The following is a 16,868-nucleotide window of genomic DNA, read 5'->3' as shown; positions in this document are numbered from 1 at the left end:
CACTGTGGGAAATAAAAAGTTCCAAGGAAACAGTTCCTAAGGGAGCTCTTCTGGATCATCTGGCCTCAGATTGCCTGAACTCTGATCAGGCATCTTGGAGGTTTCTTTTCAAAATGAAGTATTTCAAAAGTTTTTACATTTACCCTTTCATACCCGGTGAGCCAGTGAAGTGTGCAGTCTTGCTGATTCCTGAGATTCCCTCCTGCCACCTTTGTTATTGTTCTAATGGGAAGTACTTGACTTCTTTTTACATACTAATCCTTTTAGCAACCTCACTCTTCTAGGAAGCACTTTGCAGGTACTTTCACTTTGGGTAAACTGAAAAGTTCTCAAATGAGATTTTTGATGCTATTTCTTACTAAAACTTGGTGAAAGCTGTCAGAAGTACCTATGCCACAGCCTTAACTATGGGCTTTCTTGAAATTTCATCCACTAGATCAGCCGCCGCCCTTAGTCTCAGGATATGGGTGGAATGTAGACAAACTTCTACCAGAGCATAACATACATGGTTTGTCGTCTAAATGCTAATAGAGTCCTTATTACCAACAGAAACTTCCTGAGCTTGTTTTTTACTATGTGTATTTCTAACATCACAAATTGCCTGAACTCTGATCAGAATCAACCATCAATCTCAGTATACAGCAGTTTTTTTTTAAATAGGTAGAATTGCCACACTTTTCCAATCTCCTTTCCCAAGCCAATTTCAAAGTCTTCTAAACCATATAGTCAGGTGTAGTACTGACTCTCAGCTTCAAAATCTATCTTAATCACACTCTTATTGCTAGGACAAAATATCTGATACTTACAAACTAAAACAGGGGAGTTTTATTTGGTTCATATTTTTCAGTGCAAAGTTGGGTGGCCCCAAGAAACAGCATAGTGGAAGGGCCTGAGTGTAAGAAAACTGCTCACATTATGGTGATGAGGAAGCAGAGATTGTGAAGGGAGGATCCAGGGAGAAAGATATACTCTCTTATGTCATAGCCCTAGAGATCCACATCTTCCAACTAGGCTGACTTCATAGCAGCACATTTAGCTAAGAATTCTTCAGTGAGGAATATAGTGCCCACTTTTCTAGTCACCTTCCAAAAACTCCACTTCTGGACACTTGAGGCCTTTGGAGGACATTCTAGATCTAACACATTATAGAGTAGAAGCAGAAAATGCAGCAATGCTAAAGGGCAGATATAGGAAGCGATTATTTACTCAGATATAGAGCTGAATGGAGAGGCTGCCCAACAGAAAATGTACCCTTGCCATAGAAGGCCAGGGTCAACTTGTAATGACCTGGCAAGAGGATGGATGTTAGAATAAAGTTACCTCATTCTGCACAACTCTTTCAAATTTCTGGCCAGTGTCTTCCATGGATGCCATAGAAGCTAGAAGGCACAGAAATCATTGTTGTAGTCTTTAGAAGGGTTGGGGCTCAGAGTAGGGCAGAGAAAGGCAGAGGATAGATCTCTAAGGCAAATACAAAATATTCACTTACTTTTTTTATTACCTAAGATGTCTTACTGGTAGTTGCTAGAGTATTGACACTTTCTTTCCAATTTCTATATAGGTAGAATAACTAGAGGAAGGAAAAAATGCAGTCAACAAATTCCAACAAAAAGAAAAAAAATATGATGTGACAGAAATGAATTAGAGAAGTTCATTGTTTTACATTCTTCATGGTATAATTTGCAGGCAATCGAAACAGTATTGATGTCTGTTATATTTATTTGACTGAAAAGTCTCAAAATTGTCCACTTTTTGGCCATGCATATATATATAAAAAGGTTTCTATTTTGCTTTTTAAAAAATCTATTAGGTTCTCTAAGGGCATGCTTTCAGGACAAATCCATATGAGCATGACAAAAGCATACTGCAGAAGGAAGTTGGGTTAAGAGGTGGTTATAACTGAATGGCAGTCTCAGCCTGATTCTAGGGGGTGCTCTGGAACATGAATGGTGCACGGTATCGTCCTTCAAAGAGGCCAGGCGCAGCTAGTCTTTGACTGCAGGCCACTCTAGTGGAGGGTGAGAGCTTATTCCTCAGGTACAGGCAGGCAAGGGGATTTTCCTTGGCTGAAGATAGTTATACACAAGAGGTTGCATCTGTCAACCACTAGAATCCAACACTAAAAACAGCTGTAATACAAGTGTTAGCCCAGTAAAGAAGGCACAGGTGGGGCACAATATTTACTAGATACCTGTAAGCTGGTTTTGAGAAATCTTTCTACAAATGAATATTCCAAAGTTTGAACTTCAAAAGCTGAAAATGACTTTGATCACACAGCAGAATACAGTCAATCATCTTATCTCTGAGAAAATTCTGTAGAATAATCAGGCAATTGGCAGACATATAGTTGACCTGAAAGAAGATTATCAAATAAATGTTTGCTGGAAATTGCAACAGCCTTTTGAAGCCTCCTATCAGAAGTCCTGTACCTATTCATCTTTTAAAAATCTCTTTCATAGCTTCTTCTATTTTTTTTCTCAGTATGCACCCACAGATTATTCTGTGACCCATTCTGCTATGGTTTGGTTACAACTAGAGTGTTCCACAAAGGTCCGTAGGTAAAGATTTAATCCTCAGTGTGGTGAAATAAGGCCGTGGTGGGAACTTTCAAAGAGATGGAGCCCAGCAGGAGAGCACTGGGTTACGGGATCACATTTGTTTAAAGGAGTGCAGGAACTGATTTTCCCCTGTCCTCGTTTTGACTGGAGACATGAACCTTGTCCCTGTACATACTCCTGCCATGATGCACTGGCTTTGCAAGTGGTGAGACCAAGGGGGCCAAAGCTGTAAGCGAAATGAAACTTTACCCTTTATACAGTCAGTTGTCTCAACAATTTCACAAACTGAATTCACATTCTTATCTGGCTTTGCTATCCTACGCTGGTGTGCTGTTAGCTGTGGTGAATAGTGATACGAGTTAATCAGGACTGACATTAAAATTCTTGTGATATACATGCTTGTCAGTCAGTTGTAGCCAATCAGAATGTAACATGGTGGGGACTCACCAATGGGACAGATTTTGACCTTTTAATCATATTGTTATTCACGGATGTGTGTACTGGAGGAAAGGCTGAGGCAGCATAGATGGAGTGGCTGCACCCTGGGTTGGGGGATGCTTATTTTCAGCTGCTCAGAAGTATTGCATTCTGCCTCTGTCTGACCTTCTGATTAAATATCAGCCTGAAAGAATTGCTTCTAATATAATTTACTTTTGCTGTCATTACTTTAAGTAAACTCTCAATAACTGTGGCTTTGATCTCAGCAGTCACCTAAATCACAAAAAAGTCAGATACTTCTAATACCAGTGCCAGATTCAGTATAGCAATAACTTAACCCCAAATCAAGATTCCAATGAAACTTTTATATCTATTTAAACAAAAGTTAAAAATTAGATAGAAACATAGATGCATAATTGGCACAGTAATGTATTTTTTATTATGCGCCCTGGAAGCAAGGTGGATGAGAATTTTCTAATAAGAGATAACCTTCCAGAAAAGGCATAGATACCAGGCCATCTTAGTTGGATGTAAAAAGTCAATGCTTTTTCTATTCATAACATTCTATGAATTTTACACTATGGCACTTCAATACACAGTGCTGCTAATTTTTTTTCTGGCATCATTTGTACAAAGTCTCCTCAAATTCTTCACATTTTAGAGCAGAGTCTAGACATTTATTATGATACAATCAAAAGAAAAGCTTGCAAAAAAAGAGAAAGAAATAAAAGTGAATAGAAATGCTGATTAAAATAACACTACCATTTATATGAGGTTTCTTTTAAATTGGCATTTTCCAAAATTCATTTTTTGGAAGATGCAAATCACACTAAAATATTTTAGTACTAAAGTCAGTTTGATTTTACAGACTTAAAAAGAAAAAAGACTTAATTCTGCAGAAAGGATTTTAGCAATCTAATTAAATAAATATTGTGGCAGTACATTAGAATAATTTTCTTATCAGTGAGAAAAGAAAATGCTCTCTTTCCCTGAAACCAGACATTTATGTCATTGTTGAAGAAAGGCAAGTGAACCATTGCTAAGTAAATGGGGTTTTTTTCAAGTCTGTATCTGATTTGATGAAGTCAACTTTTTAAAACAAGAACTGAAAATGTGAAATGCACATTAATCCAGTTCCTGAACATCACTTTTCTTTTTAAATTTCAGGACCCCTGCTTCACTTGTAGAGCCATCTGCTACGGTCCTTTCTACTATGCATGTGGAAGGATAATTTCACAGGGTGCGGTTTCACAAGCATGAAGAAAACTATAAAACTATAAAAGGATCTGGAAAAGTTAAACTGTAAGTGACAGCATCTGCACAATGTATAGAGAAAGAGAAGAGACAGAAGCATGCAAATTAGTTGCATATTATCAACACAGAAATTCAAGTTCCAAGAAGATGATTGGATTGGAAAGATGGTTATGAATCACTGTAAAGATGTGGGGAAGGTAAACAATCGGTCAGGTACTTTCTTGTGGCATGGAAAATCAAAAACAACCCACTTAACTCAGGTGAAAATAAAATGAAACCAAAAAAGTTCCCCTACCCCTCCAAAAAAACCCCAGGATTAATGAAAAGATTACTTGATATTTCTGATCTTAGATTTGAAACAACTCAACTTGTTAATAGGTAATTTCATTAAGTCCAAAGTATCATCAAGGAGATGCTTATCCCCTCTGATGTGCATTGGCAGGTTAGTGTTGAAGCAATCCATTTCCAGGAGGTGGGCTACAGACCTGTCCAACGTGCAAGTCACAAGTTTGGCTGAGTGTAAGGAGATTTAATTTCACTAAAAGCTTACAGCTGAGGTCTCATTCTCATATTCAACACAAAGGCTGCCTTCTAAGACGATTAATGTAATTTTTACATCCTCTTCAATTTGGCTCTAAAAGATCTATTTCAATTATCATAATTCTCTGAATGATAACTTTTAACATTTCCAGGTGGATTATTTGAAACATTTTTCACCACTTCAGACTAATAATGAGAAAGTACTTCATTTAGTTTTTACTGGTAGAAAGTTCAGGACAACAAGCTTTTGTCCTAAGCATCTGAGTTTTAGGGTCATTCTGACCTTGGTACGTGGCAATGTTTGGATCTCAAATCCTAAGCTAACCCTAAGATGAAGCCAAGGTAAGGACATTGACTCACGTAATTCTGTATCTCTGAGTGCTTCACGTTTTTCTTTTTGCCTACCTCGCTTCACACTTTAAAGACTCAAGTCAAATCCCATTTCTGCCTTTCAACATTCTCTAATCATTGTGGCAATTTGAGATGCACTGAACTACTCAGGGTTGCATTTGTGAACATTCTCAGCTAGAATAAGTTGGGATTCTCAAACTCTAGTTTGTATCAGCATCACTTGGAAGACTGCTGGGCACAGATGTCTGGGTCTCATCCTCGGAGTTTCTGATTCAGTAAGGAAGGATGGAGTCAAAAGATAAACATTTCCAACACGTTCTTAGGTGATGCTGAAGAGCCATCTAGGAACCCCTATGTGACTCCCTGTCTGGGAACCACACTTTGTTACTGTACTATAGGGAATACCTTTCCCTCCTGGAGAATATTTGCTGCGTTCTATCTCATGCAATCAAGATTCCACTCCAAAGTCAGATGCAGCAGTCAGTGTCTATAACCCCAGCTGCTCAGGAGGCTGAGGGGGGATAATCTCTTGGCCTGAGAAATTTGAGGCCAGCCTGGGCTACACAGTGAGACTCAGTTTAAAATCAAACCAAACCAAACCAAACCAAACCAAACCAGACCAGACCAGACCAGACCAGACCAGACCAGATCAGACCAGACCAAACCAAACCAAACCAAACCAAACCAGACCAGACCAAACCAGACCAGACCAGACCAGACCAGACCAGATCAGACTAGACCAAACCAAACCAAACCAAACCAAACCAAACCAAACCAAACCAAAGAGGTCTCTTTCTATATAACCTCCTCTATGTTGCTCAGAGTTAGGCTCCTTTCAGTCTGTATTTTCACTCACAAATTATCTTGCTCCATTCAAATAAAGGTAGCAAAATTGGACACTTAAGGGGACCAGATAGTATGCAAATGTATGCATTTGGTGGGATGGAAGACATGAAAAATGACTTGTCTTTACTGCACCACTTTCTCATGGGCCATAAAGTGTTTTTCCTCACAACATACACTGTTCAGAGAGAGCTACGCTAAGACCAGATTTCGGACAAAACACGACAAGGCCACATTACCAACAGAAAATGACTAAAAGTTCCCCCACCCCATCTGCTACATGGTGATTAGGATGGAGTGTCAATTTGATTGAGTTTGAAGCCTACCCAGAAGGTGGGTTGAACACTTCTGGGTTGGTTTGGACATGACCTTGGGGTCTATGTCTGAGTTACTGCCCCTATCCCTTGCTCTCTGGTTCTGTTCACATGCTGTATTTCCTGGTCACCATAACCTAAGCAAGTTTGCTCTGCCTTGCCCTTCAGTCACGATGTTCCTGCCTTAGAGACAGTGGATCATGGACTGAACCCCGTGAGACCATGAGTTAAACTAACCTTTTAAGTTGTGGGTGTTGGGTATTGTGTCCCAGCAACAGGAATGCTGACTAAAAGCAAATTGTTCACCTGTAACACCTCAAATCTCAATTTGGCTCTCTTACCTGCCTCTTCAATAAAAATTAATGCTTATTAGTCATGGAAAATCCCCACTTCTTGTCAGCCTGTAGTTCAGATATGGAACAGGCTTAACTAAATTCTTGTTAGAATCCTCCAAGTTAGGTTACACAGTTTATAAGAAGCTTCTTCTCTCAGCCTTCCTGACTGCACTGAGAGGCTGGGGATCTTCTGCACGATGTCTCTTTCTAATCCAGCAAGTTCAGTAACATAAACTCTTTGACCCCAATTTGGTTCTTAGTGCTCTTCTGTCAGCAAACTTTACAGAGGGAGATAGGAACAATGTCCCTGGCTCTGACAAGCAGAGATGCGCCCCACATAAAGGCATTTCAGTACATTCAGCAACAAACAAGGATAAACCAGAGACTTTTGTAGATAAATGAATGCAACTAAAGTCCATACTGATCAGTGAAATAAATCAGACTCGTGTATGTAAACATCATACTGCCTCCCTGGTGTGTGAACATGAAAGAATACATGAGATCTAAAATGTACAATGCTTACTGTGAATTAGGAAGAAATTGTTAATAGGGAAAAAGCAACTAAAGGGAAAGGGGAGAGGAAGGAGGGAAAAGAGGGAAAAAGAATGCAAATTAGTTGTACAATTAGTGTTTCTTAGTTCATGGAAAAGAAAGGATGGTGCTTATACGGATTGGAGAATTTTTTATGCCCATATCTTGTACTCTGAGTAGCTACTTTAAAGATAATACTAGCCAATATATTAACTATTGTTATTCTCCTAGTATCTTGTTATGAAATTTTGTTTTATTCTTTTTCCATAAAATAAAAAAAGGCACTTGAATTTTAGTATATGTGTTGCTGAAGTGAGCATGTGAATATTCCAAACAAATACAAAATTCAGACTGTGGGAAAGTGGAGCCAGCCAAACACTGTCAGCCTGAATCCCATGCTGAAAGGTTTAAGATATACTCTTTTAAATCTTTGACTTCATCAGCACAGATTTTTCTCCCTCTTTTCTGACTGCATTAGCGAAATTTCTGTTACTGAACAAAATACCTGAGACTATCAATTTAAAAGGGAGAAAGTTCACTTTTATAGTAACAGTCTTAGAGGTGTCAGTCCATGGCGATAGACTCCACTGTTTTTGACAAAGCAAATCATGGTGGAGAGTGTGTGTTGGAACAAAGAGCTCACTTCATGACAGCTGGGAAGTAAAAATAATGGATAGGAATGGGCAGAATTCCAATGTACACTTCCAGGGACACCTTATTGACATAGCTTCCGCCCATTAGGCTCCACCTCTTAAAGGTTTCTGCACCACACAATAGCACCATGGGCCAGGAATCAAGTCTTTAACACACAGGCCTTTGAGAGACACTTATCTAAACCATAGGACTGACACCCTAAAAGTTGGGCATAAAAGAGTAGCAACCACTGACATGGTTTACCAACAAGTTTTCATTTCTGTCTTATTTAATCTTCACACTTTTGTAAACAAGACACAGTAGATCCTTTAAAGATGAGGAAACTGATCCTCAGAGGTGTAGGGGTCTTGAAAAGTCCCATTTTAATAATGTGACCAAATTCATACAAGAATTAAGCAAAAAAAAAAAAAAGGCAGGCTCTGAACTCAGTTTTCAGCATTCTTTTTGCTAGATTTTACTACCGCCACCTCTCAGGAACATGCCGTTGAGCAAAGTGATACTCTCTTAGGTCGTGAATGTTTTATTTTCCTTCCCATTTAGATCATAACATCCTGAAAGCTCAAGTCTCTGTCATGTATTTCTGTGGCGTTTTTTGTAGCTAGATCTAGTGTAATGCTGAGCACATAGCAGACCCTCGGTAAGGAGCTGATGATTGATGGCAAGCCACAAATATTTTTCAGAAAGAGACAAAGGAAAGACATTATTTCAAAAAAAAAAAATTTTCTGTTTTTTCTCACAGTTGCAATACTATAGGCTGTTGTTACTTCAATTCTTTAGGATTCTTGGCACGAAAGCATTTTTCATGTTTCATTTTTTCTGTTCCTGGTTCTTATACTGGAAAACGCTGGTAGTTTCAAATCTCAAGTTCTTATTTATCTTCTGGAATTTTCTGCATTTTTAGAAAATATCAGGAGAGCGTGTGGTAGTCACTGGGATGTGCTGTTCAGTGCTCCTTTGAAAGAGGATTGGTGTCCCAGCTGTTGGAATGGTGCCGGCACTGGCCTTTCAGGGACTTCCCAGCTGCAGCGAGCTTCCTTCTCTAGAGGATGCATCCATTTCCCAAGTGGTTCACAGACCAGAGAAAGTATAAAAGTTCAGCACCTTAGTCCCACTCAAGGTGACTGTGACGGGTGTTTTTACTTTGGAGCTGCCAATGGAGCAGGGTAAGGCTTTGGTTTAGTCTGTACCGCACCTCAGTGTTTTCTACCAATTCCTGATTCCTTAATCTTCTTTATGAAGTGTGGAAATGAAGGCTCTCCTAAGGTGCCTTTCTCTGCATGTGAACTGTATCTTAGAGCCTGCTTCCAGGTGAACACAACTGGGCACTGATGAAGATGAAGAAGATGAGCACTCTATGGACCATCCAGAGGAGCCGCATCTGTGTGTGGTGGTACACATCTGTAATCCTAGCACTCCGGGTAGCTGACGCAAGAAGCCTGAAATTTCCAGCACATCCTGGGCACCTGAGTAACATAGTAAGAGCGTCTCAAAATTTAAAGAAAAACAAAAAACAAAACAAAACAACTAATAACTAGAAGATCGTGTACTGTTTTTGGGTGTGGTCTGTTAACGATAACTGTGTGTTACATGGAGAATGTCTGGGTGTGTCGTGTGTCATTACCAGAATCATTCATGCCTCCCCACCCTCAGGATGAGGAATTGGGAGCTGCATAGGCTAGGGGAGGATCCTGTAGGGAACCTCAAGACTGGTCAGGAATCTCTCAGCAGCTGAATGTCTTTCAGAATTCTTTCCCCTTAAAGCTAAATAGGTGTTTTAATTGCCCTGGTAAAATCTGTGTAATCTTGACTCTTCCGTCTACTGAATGGAACCATCTGCATCATTACAAATGGCACATTTCCCCCTAATGTTGCTTCTGACTGTGTTCAGGGTGACATTTCCTTTCATTTCCACCCAAGTTCAAGTCTGGAAGTAAGGAGTTTAGGGGGTCATTGGTCAGCCCTAGGAACCTTTGTTTCTTCTCAGGGCTTCCTCTAATTAGCACCATTTGGGCTGTGATATCTACAGTGGCAAGGAGGGGGTTCGGCTTGCTGCTGTAAGTACCCTGTCACCTAGATAAATGTCAGGGCACTCTTTGGCTCCAGGACTCTCTCTGGAGTTTCCTCCACAGGACTAATTTGATATATCGCTTCAACAAATCCCATCAGCCTGCCCCGACTGGAACTGAGGGTGAAGATGGTTTATAGGGGCAATAACCACAGAAATGTCCTCTCTCAGACAGGCGAATAATTTCCTCTCTGCTCCAGTCCAATACTATTTCCCTTAATCTTTTTAATGCCTGGGGAACTGCTGCTTCCTTTGTCCTTAAAGCCAGTTTTCCCTCCTGAAGGTTAATGTATTGAAACAAGGCAGACCCATTGCTTCTGCTCCTCTGGCAGGCACCCTATTTTTTCTTTAGTTTCATTTGTCATTGTATTCCTGTGACTTAGAGTCCAATCTCATGATTGATATTCACCGGTTAAGTTAGGGTGTCAAGTGGCTCTAGGAACGGCCTTTCAAGGGAGAACTGAACTTGTTACCCAAGACTCCTTGCTGGATCCCTTGTCTACCCCGAAGGCTTCTGGAAAGCCATGAATCTGCTCACCTGACTTGTTTCCCATCTGATTGACTGAGTCTTCGAAATCAGTTGGTATCTGACTGTTCTGAGTCCCTGCTTTATTCCTGTGTGTCCTATATTCATTCAGGGTTTATCTCTTATCCTTCTTCTTATACTGCTTTTCTGTCTTTCCTTAACTGTCGCGGCAAAGACCTCACCTGAGATTCTGGACCTCCCTAGCATCAGATGTCTTCCTTCCAGAACGTTACTCCATGTAAGAGGAAAGAGATACTAAAGCTGTAGAGGGTGAGACCCTCCTTAAACCTTAAACTTCTGAGGCACTCGATGTAATGTGTTCCAATTCACTATTCAGCCAGCACTTCTTTTCTCATTCTAAGAAATGTCTTTTCATGTTTAAAACAATTCCTGAATTTAATGGCGGAGATTCTCCTCCCTTCTGTGTCTGGCGGATGCGCCTTACATTTTCTCAGCTGTCCTCTTGGGTGAAGCCACGCTGTGCTGTGCCACCAGCACTGGCCATAGGAAAGGACCAGGGTACCCTTAATTGCCTGCAATCTATTTTTAGGAACCTACTATTTTTTCCAGTAAGTTTTGCAAATCTAATGGATAGGGATTTTGGTAACTTTTGGTAATCTTCCCTGTGGTACATAGATAATTAGAACATAAAAATTTAATTATAGAGCATTAGTTTTGCTATTTACAATTCTCCTTGCCCTTCCAACTTTCATGGAAATCCTTAGTTTCACTCACAAAAAGGGTGTGTGCTATTGAGATTATTGAATTAGTTGCCTTTTTTAGTAATCCCTTTTATATTAATTATTAATGCCTGGACTCAAATGCTGTCAGGTGTTCATGAACTTTAAAAAAACAGAACAGGATCATTTCCAGAGAAGGTGGGGCTAGAGTAGAAGCCCCCAAGTCTCCTTCCAGCTGTGTCATCCCTCAGTCCAGCCTTGGTCCAGCTCTGGCTTATCTGAGCCTTAGTTTTCTTCTTAACAAAGTAAACATATCCTCTGGTCTGTAGGTTTTTTCCTAATTTACTTCTATGTCTGTAATGATGTGAGTCTTTTAAGGTTTCCAAATCACATTTAACTTTCTTCATTTTGAAAAGAATACTGGTTCCTTGTGCTTAGAAACAGATTTTCCACACCATGGCTGGAGAGATGCTTGAAGCAAGATCTCAGTTTAGAATCAGGTAGCAAAAAAGAAAGGAGAAGTGCATAAGGACCTCAGATAATTCAACAAAGGACTTTGTGGACCATAAACTTATTACCTCCAGTGGCCCTGAGTGCCAGGAGAAGAAAATAAGTGGAAAATAGATTAAAACTAAGCACTGAAGGGGCTGGGGATTTAGCTCAGTGGCATAAGCGCCTGCCTTAAAGCAGGCAGTTGTGAGTTTGATCCCCAGTACCGATAAAAAGGAAAAAAGACAAACAAAACAAAACAAAACAAAAACTAAGTCCTGAATAGATGTCTTAGTCCAACAGTGGGGTGAGGGAAAATTGTCTGCTATCAATCGTTTTCACAGCAGTGGTCTCATTGCTAAGGATTTCTTTCCCCACTTTGTCATATTGACCTTGAATCTTCCCTATATTCCTTTCTGAGGAATATGTTTGGTAGAGCATACTATATATGCTCAAACACATATATAAATATAAAAGCTCATATGCATATAATATACATAATCTGTCTAGTATACATATATATGTATATACAAATAATTTAGTTAGGAAATCAAGGAAATCAAGGAGATACATGTACACACACATTATATACTTTACATATTTCTCTGTGTTGGTGATTAAGCCCTAAGTGAATCTCATTTTTTTTATAGCTGGAATTAAAAATCTGTTCTTGAAATAAAAAGTTAGTTTTTCTAAAAACATTTATTTTATTTTATTTAAAGAAAGACAAAACAAATTAGAAAATGGGTAGAAATAGTACATACTTTTAAAGAAAAGAAATAGACAGTAATAAATCACTAGCTGATGTATACATATTGTCCCCCTATAAATAGTTGCTCAAGGTACACAAGTGGAACATACAAATGGGATTTCATCCAGGGAGACTGCAAACAGTTCTGTTCAACTATCCAACAAAAACTAAGTATTATGGCTATCAATCCTATATACTTAGACATGTATGCATTTATCCATATCTTCATTTATGTTGAGACCTAACACAGCTTATTATATTAAAATGCTTCTGAACAAACATTAATGATATTGCTGGATTTCACAACATAATACTCCAGAATCAGGATTGCATACTGTAATGCCACTTTCTTTCCTTCAAAGTTTTTGTTCATTTCATCATGTGTCATCAGATCAGTTCTCATAAACTGTTTATAGGTTTTACATAAGCATGAGTCTTAACATGTATTTCTATCCTTTCTATATTAAAGGGAGAAACATAACAAAGCAGAACAGAACTAAACTTTTTCCTATAGACATATAAAACTAAAAAGACATGTAAATCTGCTGTATAAGGAGTTCTACCTTGGTCACTGTGCTGTTTCTTGTTCTCATCAACAGAATTGGCCATATAATAAAGTATAATTTAAGTATATAATAAAGTACAATATAATAAAGATAAGGTATAATTGAGCATATCAGTACATAAGAGAATTAACAGAAATACAACTTTGTAGATAGTATAGAGCTACAAAAACAGGTAGTAATCAAATCAGAATGAATATCGTAGTGAATCATTGACATTTTCAGTTTAGTTGTCTATACTCTTCAACTTGTTACCATCAAACTTACAGTTTTGAACAGAATCTGTCAATAATAAGCAGCAATCAAACAAGTCAGATTAAGATCAGTCATGATACAACGTATAAGTCATACATGGATCCTGATTGAGTTAATAGGGAATTGAAGATGTCCTGTATGCTATGGACAGCTGTCTGCGCCCCTCAGATCCAGTGCTTGCATAAAAACTAGGATGGAACAAGTTCCAGCCAAGGAGAGTGGTGTGAGTAATAGGAGTTTTAATTCCTGATACACTATTAGCTATATCTTCTGCTGGTTTTTTTTTTTTTTTTTGAGGACTATTCCTCCCTTTTACTCCCCCAGAATGAACTGTGCATTTTTTGGGTCTCTCCAACACTCATAGTTTTGTATTGGGAGGGCAACCTGCTATTTACCTAAGTGTTTCTGAACTTTCTCACTCTTGGGCTGGCTTTCTAGTTATATTTCTTCATTTATTAAAACCTGTCTGTTCAATCTATCCATAAATTCTGGTCTAGTTACCCCGATTACTCTCTGGTTCCCTATCACATCGAGTTCCGTTTTCTCATGTTTGATTTTGGTCCATGTAACCTTCTTCAGGCTAATTATATTTTCTATAAAGAGCCTCTAGGTGGACCCTATCTCTCGATCCACTCTGCCTGCAATTCTCTCTTTTTTTCCCCTTAAGTTAGTGTATCTAGGCCATCTATATTAGAAATTATATCCAACCTTCTCTGCCTCATTTATGTTGAGCTCTTTTTCTGTCATTAGTTGTCAGTTTATCTTCTTCATTTCCCTTTCTGCTCCATTCATTGTGGCCTCTCTGCCACTGTTTCTGGAATCCTGGTATTTTTCTCTTTCAGAATGTCCTGCGGTATTCTCTGTAGAATTGAATTGGTGGTTGAAAATTCCCCTAGTTCCTCTTTATCCTGGAAACACCTTGTTTCTCCATAATTTTTAGGGACAGTTGTGCAGGATATATCAGTCTTGGCTGGAGGTTATTATCTTTCAAAGCTTGAATTATTTCGCCCCATACTCTTCGCTCTTCGTGGTTTGTGCCGAGAAGTCTGCTGTAATTCTGATGGGTGTTCCCTTGTAAATCATCTGTTTCTTGTCTCTGACAGCTTTCAATATTCTGTTCTTATACTGGTTTTCTGGAATTTTGATTATTATATGCCTGGGTGTAGTTCTGTTTGGGTTGTAGGTGGCTGGAGTCCTGTATGCCTCATAGATCTGAGTATCTTTACCTTTTCCCAAATTAGGGAAGCTCTCCTTGATTATTTCTATGAATAGCCTTTGCAGTTCATTTGTTTGTATCCCTGCTACTTCCTTTACATTCTTAATTGTTAGGTTATAGATCCTCTTATCATCTTCTAGCCTTTGTATTGTTACTGCTTGTTTCCTTATTATTTTTAAGAAGTTTTTCCTTTCATGCTCCTACATTACAAATCTGTCCTCCAGTTCAGATAATCTATCCTTAGTTTTTCTTTCAAGCTGTTATGCCAGCTTTCAATAGAGTGTTTAGTTCCCTGGTAATCTCTTTGAACCTGCTTCATGTATTCTATGTTTTCTCTATTTTCTCCATCAAACAATTCTCCCTTTTTTTTCTGTTCCTATATTCCACCATCTGTTTTTTTCTTGGGAGGTGCTTAGCATTTCTTTAACTATTCTACTTATATCTTGCTTTACTTGGTTAAATACCTCACTTTTGAACTCATCTACGAGGTCCCGGAGATATCACTTTATGTCTATTGATGCCGTGTCTGATATTGCATGGTTTTGTCCTCATTCTCCTTTGCATTTACCTTTCCTGGATCAGTGTTCTCAGAATTAGGGACCGAGGACCCTTTCTTGTTGCCTCCTCTTCTCATATTTTTTGTTCCTTCCATATAGGCGTATATAGGAGGCCCAGTTTCTTGCTTTTTTGGTTACAGGTTGTTTGAATCGCACCGGCTAAGTGTTCCCACCCACTGCAGTGTACTAGGGAGACACAGACCAGGGCAGCCTATGCTGAACCCACCCTTCCAGGTCAGTCAACCTGCTGAAGGCTTTGCTGCATTAGGGTGCACTGCCAGGCACAGGGACCTGATTTGGGCTAGCCTACTGGGTCTTAGTCTGTGGTGTCACCCAGGTCAAGTGCTCCCCACCAATCCTGCTTGAGAGGGGAATATGTGACTGAAGTCCTGTTCCAGCTAGTCTGCCCAGTTCCAGAATGTCCTCTGTTGGAGCCTCCTTATCTGTGGAAGGGCCCCCGTTCCTCTCACTCACTGCAGGTCAATGCAGGGCTCCCCACCAGCTCTACTCTCAATTCAGTTCACCGATTCCTGCTCTCAGAGCTTTCACATCTCTATCCCTGCTGTGCTGATTCAGATGCAGCAGCAGCAGCAGCAGCAGCAGCAGCAGCAGCAGCAGCAGCAACAGGGAATTAAAACCGCGGCTTCCAGAGGCACGGGTTCCAGCTTCGGCACTGAGACTTTACCTGTTCCAGATGTAGCAGCGAGATTGCATTTCCAGTTGGTTTCTCTCAGCTTAGTTTGTTCCTGAGTCAGTAGGGTATATCTCCCCCTGCTTAGGACTTCTCACACCGCACCATTCCTGGAATCTAAGCTGGCTATCTCAGAAAGCCACTGTAGCTGCTGTTATCTTTCTGCCATGTAAAAAGTTAGTTTTTCAGACATTAGTCTTCCATATCACATTCTTTTCTTTTGCTTCTAATCTGAATTGGGGCAGATCCTTCTCTTGTGAGTTTCTGATAACTAAGGACATTTGTTCTTTTCTATGTAATCTTTTCAAACCTCACAATCCACTTGAGCATGGCTGTCTGACAGATTGAGCAATAATTAATTCCCTTAATAGGCATTTCCGTGTGCACATTGTTCCCTACCCCAGATATTTTCTGTAAGTCTGGGCATGTGTTTTGAGCAGAAGCCTATGGCTTTCAAATCATTTCTTTTTACACCTGATTTTCTTCTGCCAGCCATTGTGTTCTTTGAGACTTCTACTTCTCCTGGCCCTCTGTCTTTGGTCCTCAATCTTATTTCCAATGTCTTTCTACTCTTGTTCAAGTATTCATATTGTCTTGCTCCTGGGGTTTTCTTTAGTCCTGCCATCATAGTATTAGAATTTCTAAATGTTGTAGTTGTAACTAGTTTTGTTCCCACCTAACTGGAGTATACAAAATATTTTGGACATATGTGTATATTTTGAGAAGAGATATACTATTTCTTCACAGAGTCTGGAAGAATTAGCTTTGCTCAAGTGCCCAATAATTGATTTTCTAAATGAGACAGTATTTTAAAGACACCTAGCTTAGGGTTAGAGGTGTACTTTATGCATGGTACTTTCTTGCACTTTCATTGTGGAATTTTATAAACCACACCTAGGGTATCAGGAAAAGTATTTGTTCAAGAAGTTATGCTTTCCTGATTCCTTCATACTGTATACTTAGTGTTTATTTAAAAAGCCAGACATGGTACAAGGTGAATTATTTGGAATTTTGTACCTACATGTGATAGAAACCAAATTCAAGTTATGTTAAGCAAAAATGAGCATAAGAAAGCAATGAGGAATCTCTTGTAATTCAGTCTAGGCTTCAGGAATCTCTACCATTAGGGTTAAGAACATGCTCAAGACTTTTTCACTCTTGTGCTTTTTATGCATCTTTGTTATTTATTTTCAAGATATACTTCTCATTTTTCCATGGGTTGAGGTTAGGATTTATATACCCACAAATCAGGCCTGC

General features: G+C 39.3%; 1 long non-coding RNA gene across 1 annotated transcript in view; it reads left to right on the top strand.

Annotated features, from left to right (window-relative positions):
* LOC111755999 (uncharacterized) overlaps window positions 1–16,868 on the top strand; it is a 163,489-nt gene that overhangs the window by 105,019 nt on the left and 41,602 nt on the right. The window contains exon 4 of the long non-coding RNA XR_002790507.2: window positions 4,164–4,298. This is a non-coding gene — a long non-coding RNA (uncharacterized LOC111755999). The remainder of the gene's footprint in view (window positions 1–4,163; window positions 4,299–16,868) is intronic.

This window comes from Cavia porcellus, unplaced genomic scaffold (assembly GCF_034190915.1).
Source record: "Cavia porcellus strain 051 isolate PalLab524CR breed Dunkin Hartley unplaced genomic scaffold, mCavPor4.1 scaffold_7, whole genome shotgun sequence".
Classification (NCBI taxonomy): Eukaryota; Metazoa; Chordata; class Mammalia; order Rodentia; family Caviidae; genus Cavia; species Cavia porcellus.
The sequence above is the reverse complement of the archived record's forward strand: the minus strand, read 5'-3'. Positions and strand labels throughout refer to the sequence as shown.